Raw genomic sequence first — 11,100 nt, 5'->3', positions numbered from 1 at the left:
TGTGCCGTCCCAGCCCTGCACCAGCACGTGTCAGACAACATCATCCGTGCCCTGACCAACGCCGTTTCTGACAAGGTCCACCTGACCACGGACACGTGGACGAGTGCTGCCGGGCAGGGCCACTATATATCGCTGACGGCACATTGGGTTAACTTGGTGGAGGCTGGGACCGAGTCTGACCCTGGGGCTGCTCATATACTGCCGACGCCGAGGATTGCGGGGCCTACCTCGGTCCAGGTGTTTCAGGCCTACTATGCCTCCTCCTCCTCCCACCCCTCCTCCACCTCCTCCTCCGAACTACCATCCGTGGGCATGGCGCCATCAGTCGGTAGCTCTAGGCACAGCAGCAGTGCCGTCGCTAAGCGACAGCAGGCGGTGCTCAAACTGCTGAGCCTAGGCGACAAAAGGCACACCGCCCAAGAGCTATTACAGGGCATCACGGCGCAGACTGATCTGTGGCTGGCACCGCTGAACCTCAAGCCGGGAATGGTTGTGTGTGACAACGGCCGTAACCTGGTGGCGGCTCTGCAACTCGGCAGACTGACACATGTGCCATGCCTGGCCCATGTGTTAAATCTGATAGTGCAGCGTTTCCTCAAGACATACCCCAATCTGTCTGATTTGCTCACGAAGGTGCGCCGCATCTGTGCGCATTTCAGGAAGTCCAGCCCAGATGCTGCCACTCTCAGGGCAGCGCAGCGCCGCCTCCAACTGCCCGCTCACCGACTGTTGTGCGACGTGCCCACGAGGTGGAATTCAACACTGACCATGTTATCCAGAGTTTACCAGCAGCGCAGAGCGATTGTAGACTGCCAGATGTCAACTTCCACCAGAACTGGTAGTCAGGTCAGTCAGCTTCCTCAAGTCTACAATGAGGAGTGGACGTGGATGTCTGATATCTGTCAGGTGCTGAGTAACTTTGAGGAGTCAACACAGATGGTCAGTGGCGATGCCGCCATCATCAGCCTCACCATCCCGCTGCTTGGCCTGTTGAAAAACTCTATGGTCAGCATGAAGTCGGAAGCTTTGCGCTCGTCACAAGAGACGGGGGAAGAATATTCCCTTGTTGATAGCCAAAGCACCCTGAGGTCTGTTTCTCAGCGCATATCGGAGGAGGTGGAGGTGGAGGAGGATGAGGAGGAAGAGGAGGAGAATGTTGGCGAGACACAAGAGGGGACCATTGTTGAGTCCTTCACTGTTCAGCGTGTATGGGCAGAAGAAGAGGAGTTGGAGGAGTTGGAGGAGGAGGAAATGGACAGTCAGGCCAGTGAGGGGAGTGAATTCTTACGCGTTGGTACTCTGGCGCATATGGCAGATTTCATGCTAGGCTGCCTATCCCGTGACCCTCGCGTTCAAAGAATTTATTCCAGCACCGATTACTGGGTGTTCACTCTCCTGGACCCACGGTACAAGCAAAATCTTTCCACTCTCATCCCTGCAGAGGAAAGGAGTGTGAGAATGCATGAATACCAGCAGGCCCTGGTGCACAAGCTGAAACAGTATTTCCCTTCTGACAGCGCTAGCGGCAGAGTGCGTAGTTCTGCGGGACAAGTAGCGAGGGAGAGTAGGCGAGCAGGCAGCTTGTCCAGCACTGGCAAGGGTACGCTTTACAAGGCTTTTGCCAGCTTTATGTCACCCCAGCAAGACACTGTCACCTGTCCCCAGTCTCGGCAGAGTAGGGCTGATCTTTACAGAAAGATGGTGAGGGAGTACGTAGCTGACCATACCATCGTCCTAAATGATCACACAGCTCCCTACAACTACTGGGTTTCAAAGCTGGACATGTGGCACGAACTGGCGCTGTACGCCTTGGAGGTTCTTGCCTGCCCTGCCGCTAGCGTCTTGTCCGAGCGGGTTTTCAGTGCAGCTGGTGGCATCATCACCGATAAGCGTACACGCCTGTCGACTGACAGCGCTGACAGGCTGACGCTTATTAAAATGAATAAAGGCTGGATTTCTCAGAATTTCCAATCTCCACCAGGTGAAGGAAGCTCAACCTGAATAATTGATCCACTCCTCCTCCTCCTCCTCATTTTCCTCCTTCTCCTCCTCTTTGTACAGTAAAGCAGAGGAAAATGGCTATTTTTTGACAGGGCCCACTGGCTCTTGCTATAGTACTTCATGCATTTAATTTTTCTGGAGGGCCACCTACCCGGTCCTCTGTTTGAAACAATTTTTGTGAGTGCCACATACAGGCACTCAATCTATTCCATTTTTCTGGAGGGCCACCTACCCGGTCCTCTGGTTTGAAACATTTTTGGGACTGCCACATACAGGCACTCAATCTATTCCATTTTACTGCAGGGCCACCTACCTGCTCCTCTGGTTTGAACAATTTTTGGGACTGCCACATACAGGCACTCAATCTATTCCATTTTACTGGAGGGCCACCTACCTGCTCCTCTGGTTTGAAACATTTTTGGGACTGCCACATACAGGCACTCAATCTATTCCATTTTACTGCAGGGCCACCTACCTGCTCCTCTGGTTTGAACAATTTTTGGGACTGCCACATACAGGCACTCAATCTATTCCATTTTACTGGAGGGCCACCTACCTGCTCCTCTGGTTTGAAACATTTTTGGGACTGCCACATACAGGCACTCAATCTATTCCATTTTACTGCAGGGCCACCTACCTGCTCCTCTGGTTTGAAGAATTTTTGGGACTGCCACATACAGGCACTCAATCTATTCCATTTTACTGGAGGGCCACCTACCTGCTCCTCTGGTTTGAAGAATTTTTGGGACTGCCACATACAGGCACTCAATCTATTCCATTTTACTGGAGGGCCACCTACCTGCTCCTCTGGTTTGAAACATTTTTGGGACTGCCACATACAGGCACTCAATCTATTCCATTTTACTGGAGGGCCACCTACCTGCTCCTCTGGTTTGAAAAATGTTTGGGACTGCCACATACAGGCACTATCCAAATTAAATTGTCTCCATAGCAGCCTCCACACGTTGTCTCCATTGCTACCTCCAAAAGTCGTCCATATAGCTGCCTCCATACATCGTCCCTTTATCAAACGAGGTGTGTCAGGCAGAAATTTGGGTTGTTTTCATGGATTCCACATCAAAGTTGTTAACTTTGTCGCCACCCTGCTGTGTTATCCACAAAATATACTGGCAAACTTTTACCATTTAGGGATATTATTTCAGCGCTTCTTGCGCATCTGTTTACATTCCCCTCACCCGGCATATCCTAAACTTATAAGAACGCTACTACACTTGATCTTATACAAAAGGTTCTTAGAAGTGCTGTTTGGGGAGTAGCCTAGAGACAGGGGCTTGGATTGGCGAAAGCTCGCCTGGCAGCGGAGCGCCAGCTCCATGCGCATCATGCGCTTCTTGCGCATCTGTTTACATTCCCCTCACCCGCCATATCCCAAACTTATAAGAACGCTACTACACTTAACTTGGTGCAGGCTGGGACCGAGTCTGACCCTGGGGCTGCTCATATACTGGCGACGCAGAGAATTGCGGGGCCTACCTCGGTCCAGGTCTCAAAGGCCTACTATACCTCCTCCCACCCCTCCTCCACCTCCTCCTCCTCCGAATTACCATCCGTGGGCATGGCGCCATCAGTCGGTAGCTCTAGGCACAGCAGCAGTGCCGTCGCTAAGCGACAGCAGGCGGTGCTGAAACTGCTGAGCCTAGGCGATAAAAGGCACACCGCCCAAGAGCTATTACAGGGCATTCCACATCAAAGTTGTTAACTTTGTCGCCACCCTGCTGTGTAATCCACAAAATATACTGGCAAACTTTTACCATTTAGGGATATTATTTCAGCGCTTCTTGCGCATCTGTTTACATTCCCCTCACCCGGCATATCCTAAACTTATAAGAACGCTACTACACTTGATCTTATACAAAAGGTTCTTAGAAGTGCTGTTTGGGGAGTAGCCTAGAAACAGGGGCTTGGATTGGCGAAAGCTCGCCTGGCTGCAGAGCGCCAGCTCCATCACAAGATCCAACTAACATAGTTGCAGCACCTTTAATCTACTACTAGTTCACTGCCTCCATAATAATAATAATCTTTATTTATATAGCGTCATCATATTCTGCAGCGCTTTACAAATCATAGGAAACAAATACAAATGTAATGTAACAGAGCACAACATTTGTATGGAACAACAGGAGTGAGGTCCCTGCTCGCCAGAGCTTACGGTTTATGAAGATGATGGGGTAACACGAGGTAAAAGAATATTTAATGGTCAAGCCATTCTTCTTAGGGAATAGAAAAAAATATAATAAATGGAATTGCTGTCGCTTGAAACACTCAGCCGTCATCTTATATACCAGGTCCAGGGTGAATGGGACTGCAGAGAAGTCTGGTGCCTGTTGGTTGCTGGATAACAGATGGGAGGACGACACAGGACGGGTTAGTAGAAGAGTTAAAACTTCATGCAGTTAATGAGTGTTATAGGCTTGCCTAAAGAAATGGGTTTTAAGAGCACGTTTGAAACTTTGGAGGTTAGGTATTAGTCTGATAGTCCGGGGCAGAGCATTCCATAGAATTGGTGCAGCTCTAGAGAAGTCTTGGAGACGCGAGTGGGAGGTCCGCACTAGGGTAGAGGTTAATCTAAGATCACTGGCGGATCTAAGAGCACGGGTTGGGCGATAGACTGAGATAAGAGAGGAGAGGTAGGGGGGTGCAGCATTATACAGAGCTTTATGGATGAGGGTTATTATTATTTTAAACTATTCGAAAGGAGACTGGCAGCAAGTGCAGCGACTGGCATGAACTGTAAGCATACATGGTCCCCTTATCAAACGAGCTGTGTCAGGCAGAATTTGGGGTTGTTTTCATGGCTTCCATGTTAACTTTGTCGCCACCCTGCTGTGTAATCCACAAAATATACTGGCAAACTTTTATCATGTAGCGATATTATTTGAGCGCTTCTTGCTCACCTCCTTTGGTTCCTCTCTGCCACCCATTGGTTTGAAGCCTGAGTCCATTTAGGGTATGTCGCCATGCCACTCTCTAGCCTGCCGCTGCTGCCGCTGCCTCTGCATGCCGTCCCCTATAGTGTCAGGGTCAATTATTGGATGTTTTAGATGCTATCTAGCTTCATTCTGTCACTCTGTCATGGCCATGCTGTTGCCCATAATTTTGGCATAATGGTGCGATTAGGCAGCCTCAGAGGCATCCATGCATGCTGCCCCTGCTGTTTCCTGTCCATTTCCGTGGTGTTTCCATCCTTTTCTGAGGTTCCCAGGTGTTTGGCCAAGCTTCCCTGTGCAGAGCCTTGGTCCCCTTGAAAAATGCTCGAGTCTCCCATTGACTTCAATGGGGTTCGTTATTCGAGACGAGCACTCGAGCATCGGGAAAAGTTCGTCTCGAATAACGAGTACCCGAGCATTTTAGTGTTCGCTCATCTCTAGTCGGTAGGCATTTCAGCGGCATCGAAACATTTCAGAGAAATACATGGTAAATCGGCATGACACTTCACATGGATAGGATTTGAAAGAGTGACACATCCAATCAGGGGTGGGAATATGAAAAGGAAATTATTGAACAGGGAGAGCTATTGGATTTTTGTAATGGAAAGTAGAGCACCACAGGGTATGAACAAAAGACATGACATCATATTGACATACTAAGAGTGTGTTTTTCCTGTATGTGCTCCATCAGATAGATACCTTCCCCCCTTGTTTTTCCGTTTTCTTTCCTTCTCCCTGTCCTATATAGGTTAATTTAAACCAATCCTGATGGTTTTCCCGTATTGACCGTTCGTTTATATGCAGTATCCTGTACAATTTTCATGGCTTTCTTTCCATTTTTGGCAATTAGGTGACACATGGTCACTTTCTTTCGGAACTTTAAGACTTGCAAAATGTTTTTGAATTGATATGTGTATGTTTGAATCGTAATGCATCATAATATGACTCCTTAGTTCTCTAGTACTTTGGCTTATGTCCAGCCCACACAATCTATTTGCATAGTGTAACTATAAGGGGCTTTGACATATTTTATGTATATAAAGTCTGTGTCTTTAAAATTTTACTTACTATCGCTATATGTTTTTCCGGTCCTCGCTCCCGATCACGTGACGTAGTAGGAGGAGGAAGTTGTCATGTGACCTGGAGGTACGGTCCGTATCAGGTGTTGATGAAACAAGGAGGGTGTTTCCTTCCTCGCACCACCCAGCTGATTAGCTTTAAAAGTGAGCGTGGTGTGTGAACAGACAGGTTAAGATTAAGACGGTCTCCGTCGAAACGCGTCAACCCATTCTGTATCCTCATGTTTATGACGTTTTAAAACAATAAAGAAGAAAGTTTTTTGGCATCATACCCATGTGAAGTCCTTCATGTTGTGCCGGTCTACTACTGCATTTTCCTGTCTACGCTACTTGGCTATGGATTGAATCTTCCGTGCACCAGGAGACCTGCGCAGAGTGTGTACAGCCGAGAGGGTCTGAAGGTTGGGTGAGCCGGCTTTACATTATTTCCTTTCCCTATGAATGCAGGGGAGGTTTTATGTTTTATTGTTTATTCACACCCAAGTGTTATGATCTAGAAAAAATGCAAAGACAACTATTATATTAGAGTGAGCAGGAACAATCCTGTTAGCGACATGCGTGACATTGCATGTTGAAAAGAGTGTTTAAAAGAAAAAAGCCATATTTATGTTTGCAATGTGAGTTGTGTGGGTCGTCAAAAATGTGTGGTCACCTGTGTAATGTTTTCATTAACTATACCTCTGTAGTCGTATAGGGGTCCCTAAAATTAGTCCCAGGTTTCTGCTTAGTCTTATTTAAGGACTGATTTGTGATAGAGTCCTCTGGACATGGGGTAATATCTTGCTTAAGATCTCTTCTCTTCTTCATTTTCTTCTGTGATGTTGAGTTCTATTCTTTTTCATATAAATTCTCTCCAACTACAGGAGATTAATCCACAGTGTTCCAGATCATCGTGGGACTCCGTACTGCCAACACCGATCCCCCCGATCTCAGTAGGTCGCTCCCCAAAAGGATCAAGAAGTCCCTCCTTCCGGCTCTCCCAAGGGTAAGTAGAGTATGTGGAACCTGAGTATGTGTATACATACAAAAAAAGAGAAGAATCAATGCTCAAATCAAAATCCACATGACATCTTTTAAGGGCCACCATAGTGTGCATATAAAGAATGAAAAAGTCATTTAAAATAAATATCTAATTTGAATTTATAATTGAAAAGCCCTCTCCATTAAGGAGAGGAAGTAACAGTGAGATAACATAAGGTGTTTTTAGCTAACAGGTCCAATGGTGGAGGTTATTTAAAGGAAGGATCCAAAACTCATGGTTTCGTTCAATCCATTTGGGGCTAGACTTCCTAATCTGTATATCCATTTGCACTCCAGTTGAGCTAATTTCTTATGGATATCTCCTCCCCTAATGCCCAAACTTACCTTATCAATACCTTTGAATTTCAGGCCTTCAGGGTTACAGTTGTGGTACTTCTTGAAATGTTTTGGTAATGTTGTCAAATCCTCTTCATTTTCAATATTTTTAGCGTTGATTATGCCTCTTACGTGTTCACCAACTCTTATCTTGAATTGTCGTGATGTTAGACCTATATATATTTTATTGCACGGGCAAGTCGCTTGGTAGATCACTCCACTTGTGCCACACGTTATATGTTGGGTTATCTGAAATGTTTTGGTGTTGTCTGCATTACTGAATTCCTGAGTTCTAACTATATTTTTACAGGGTTTGCAGGTTTTGCAGGGGAAACATCCCCATTTTGGGCCTCTATTGCCAAAAATTTTCCGTTTTTCTGGTATATAGTGACTGTGTACCAGTATATTTCTCAGGTTTTTCGATCTTCTGGCTGTAATTAGAGGATTTGGAGATATCTCATCCTTTAATATCGGATCGGTTTTCAGGATAGGCCAAAATTGTTGTATTATTTTTGACATCTCCCGCCAATTTTTGTGGTATGTTGTTATAATTCTTGTTTGGTTCTGTTGTGCTGATCTTATCGTATTGGGACATAAAAGTGTTTCATGAGATGAAAATTTGGCTCTTCTGTATGCTTTTCTGATAGTACGATTTGAATACCCCTTTCTTGAAATCTTGTCCAAAGATTTTTGGCCTGTTCCTCAAAAATGGTGTCACTAGAACAAATTCTTTTCAATCGAAGAAATTGTCCTGTTGGGATTCCCTGTATTGTTGACCGAGGGTGTGACGAACTTGCATGTAGAAGTGAGTTGACTGCGGTAGGTTTTCGAAACACATTTGTTTAAATTTTATTATTATCTCCAACTGAGATTAATATATCAAGGAATTCCATTTTTTTCCCCTGTTTATAAGTTAGCTTGATGTTTTGATCATTCCTGTTTAGTACCTCCATAAATTCATGCAGTTCATCGACAGAAGAACGATATTCAGTTTACCCTTACTCGCAAAGAGAATGGAAAAAAACGGCGCAAGGAGGATACAGGTTAAAAAGATCCAAAAAAATAACCAGTAAAATGTTAGTACAAAATTGATTAATCCTCCGCCTCTACGTTCATCCACTCCACATTTAGGAAAAAAATGATGCAGTACCTTTTCAACCAGAGATTTTTGGTACTCACGGGGACAGTCCTTAGTCCATACCCAATGTCCTCAGCGTTGAATGCCCAGGGCATGAAAAATCCTCATACAGGATACGATAGCTTAGCACGGCGTCCCTCTTGGGGATTCTCAAGGTAGCTCGTAGCTTCTGTGCTACTCCTAATTGTTCCCACCCGGGAACTTGTTCCTCCACTACTCGTTCCACTTTCTTTGTTCCTTCTTCTAATTACTATTTGATTTAGGAAGAGAAAGGAAAAGAACGATGGTGCAGTACTTTTTGGTCGTTAAAAAATGTTTTTAATAGTAATACTCACAAGAGTAAAGATTAAAAAGGCCTTATGGATAAAACAAACACGCTCAGTATACCGCCCGACTCCGAGTTTCGCCTGATATGGCTTCTTCCGGGGCTTACCGGCGTGTTGGGCTACGTGTCTTTTATATGCAAATTCAATTCATATGCAAAACATTTCTCACAATTTTTTTCTCAAAATAAAATAAACTGTTTTCATGCAATTCTTTCAATAATGTTCGCATCAATAACAAAGTCTTATTTTGACAGATAGAGTTTCTAACAGTCCTATTTGTAAACTTTACAGTCATATTTGTAAACATATTTGTTAACACATTTGTTAACAACCAAATTTTGCAGGATGTTGGAAAGTTTTAAACGGGGGAAGCTACTAACTCTAAGGTAGTGAATAATAAAGTGCTAAAAAAGTTCATGTGAACCTAATTAAAGTGCTTAGTAGTATTTTCAAGTATTCATGTAAACCCTGTTTTACAGTGCTGATGTACTCAGACAAAGTCTTATTTTAACAGATAAAGTTTCTAACAGTCCTATTTGTAAACTTTACAGTCATATTTGTTAACACATTCGGTAACAAATTTGTTAACACATCTGTCAACAACCAAATTTTGCAGGATGTTGGGAAGTTACTAACTCTAAGGTAGTGAATAATAAAGAGTGCATGTGAACCTAATTGAAGTACTTAGTAATGTTTTCAAGTATTCATGTAAACCATGTTTTACAGTGCTGATGTACTCCAAATTGAAAATTAAGACTTTTACCAAACCGGCATCCCAATATAGAAAAGTTTTTTTAAAAGGTCCTAAACGGCACAGTGTGCTTTGGGTATAGTAAGTATTATATGTTAAAATTAAAGTGCTTGGTGGTATTGAAATAAAGTGCTAATGTGCATAAAACTTTATAAAAATTTTTTTTATAAAAAACACTTTATCTCGAGATCTGCATTCAATCCTAGTGGAATTAAAGTTTTAAGGTGGAAGATCCAAAATGATTCTCTTTGGCTCATTTTTTTAATAATGTCTTCCCCCCTCCAATGTGGTGAGACTCGTTCTATACTAAAGAAGGAGGTACCAATAGGGTTTTTTTGATGGTATCTCGCATAATGGGCTGACAGGGAATGATCCAACTTCCCTTTTCTTATATTTCTGAAGTGTTCATTCAGCCTAGTCTTCAATTTCCTTATGGTCCTTCCTATATATTTCAACCCACATGGGCACACTATCATATAAATGACCTGAGTGGTGTCGCAAGTGGCAAAGTGTTTTATATTATATGTGAGGGAATTGTCGGCTGCTGAAAAATTATGAATTCCTCCAGTTATAGTTCTACCAATACTTTTACAAGCTTTACAGTGTGTGCACCGAAAGAAACCAGTGTGTGTTGTCGGTTCACTAAGCTTTTTATCATTAATACTGCTATGTACTATGTGGTCCTTGATATTTTGCGCTCTAATTCGCTCTAAGTTCATCGACAGTTCCTTCCCATAGGAATAGTATATCGTCGATATACCGTATCCAGTTGTGTACTTTATTGATGTTTGGGACATTTTCAACTTGGAAGATTTCTCTTTCCCACGCTCCAAGAAAGAGATTGGCATATGAGGGGGCACACGCCGCCCCCATAGCCGTCCCTTGGGTTTGTAGGAAAAATTTATCTTTGAAAACATAAAAATTGTGTGTTAAAATGAATTCCAATAGTTTTAGGATCAAATCTGTCAGATCTTTCGAGATATTACTAGACCTAAGAAAAAACGCAGTTGCTCTCAATCCATCTCTGTGTCTTATTGCCGTATAAAGGGATTCCACATCCGCTGTTACTAATAATGTATCCTCGTCAATTGTCAGGCCATTTAGTTGGTTTAACGGTATACTGGTATACTATGTTTGCACCTGCCCCCTGGCATGACCCTTATGCTATTACCTTTTCCTGCGATGCCTTTGCGAAATGAACTTTTGCCGTGTTGCGCCATCCTGTTTCCTTTCATGTTCTCAATAAAAAAAGAAGCTGGCCACTAAACGTAGCTATTCCCATATAGACTAGAGGCCGAGGTATGGGAATGGGTATGGGGGCAGCCATCTTCCCTGAGGCTATAAGTAGTGATAGACTGGAGTGACTAATTGAGAACTCTGCAGTGAAAAGTGAACAATTAACACCCAATTCCCAAAAAGTTTGCTTTGCAAAACTGATTTAAATAGAAAATAGGCAATTTTCTGATGATACATTCCCTTAGAACAACCCAGTGTTACATTA

Source organism: Engystomops pustulosus, chromosome 7 (assembly GCF_040894005.1).
Source record: "Engystomops pustulosus chromosome 7, aEngPut4.maternal, whole genome shotgun sequence".
NCBI lineage: Eukaryota > Metazoa > Chordata > Amphibia > Anura > Leptodactylidae > Engystomops > Engystomops pustulosus.
This window is presented reverse-complemented; position numbering follows the sequence as displayed.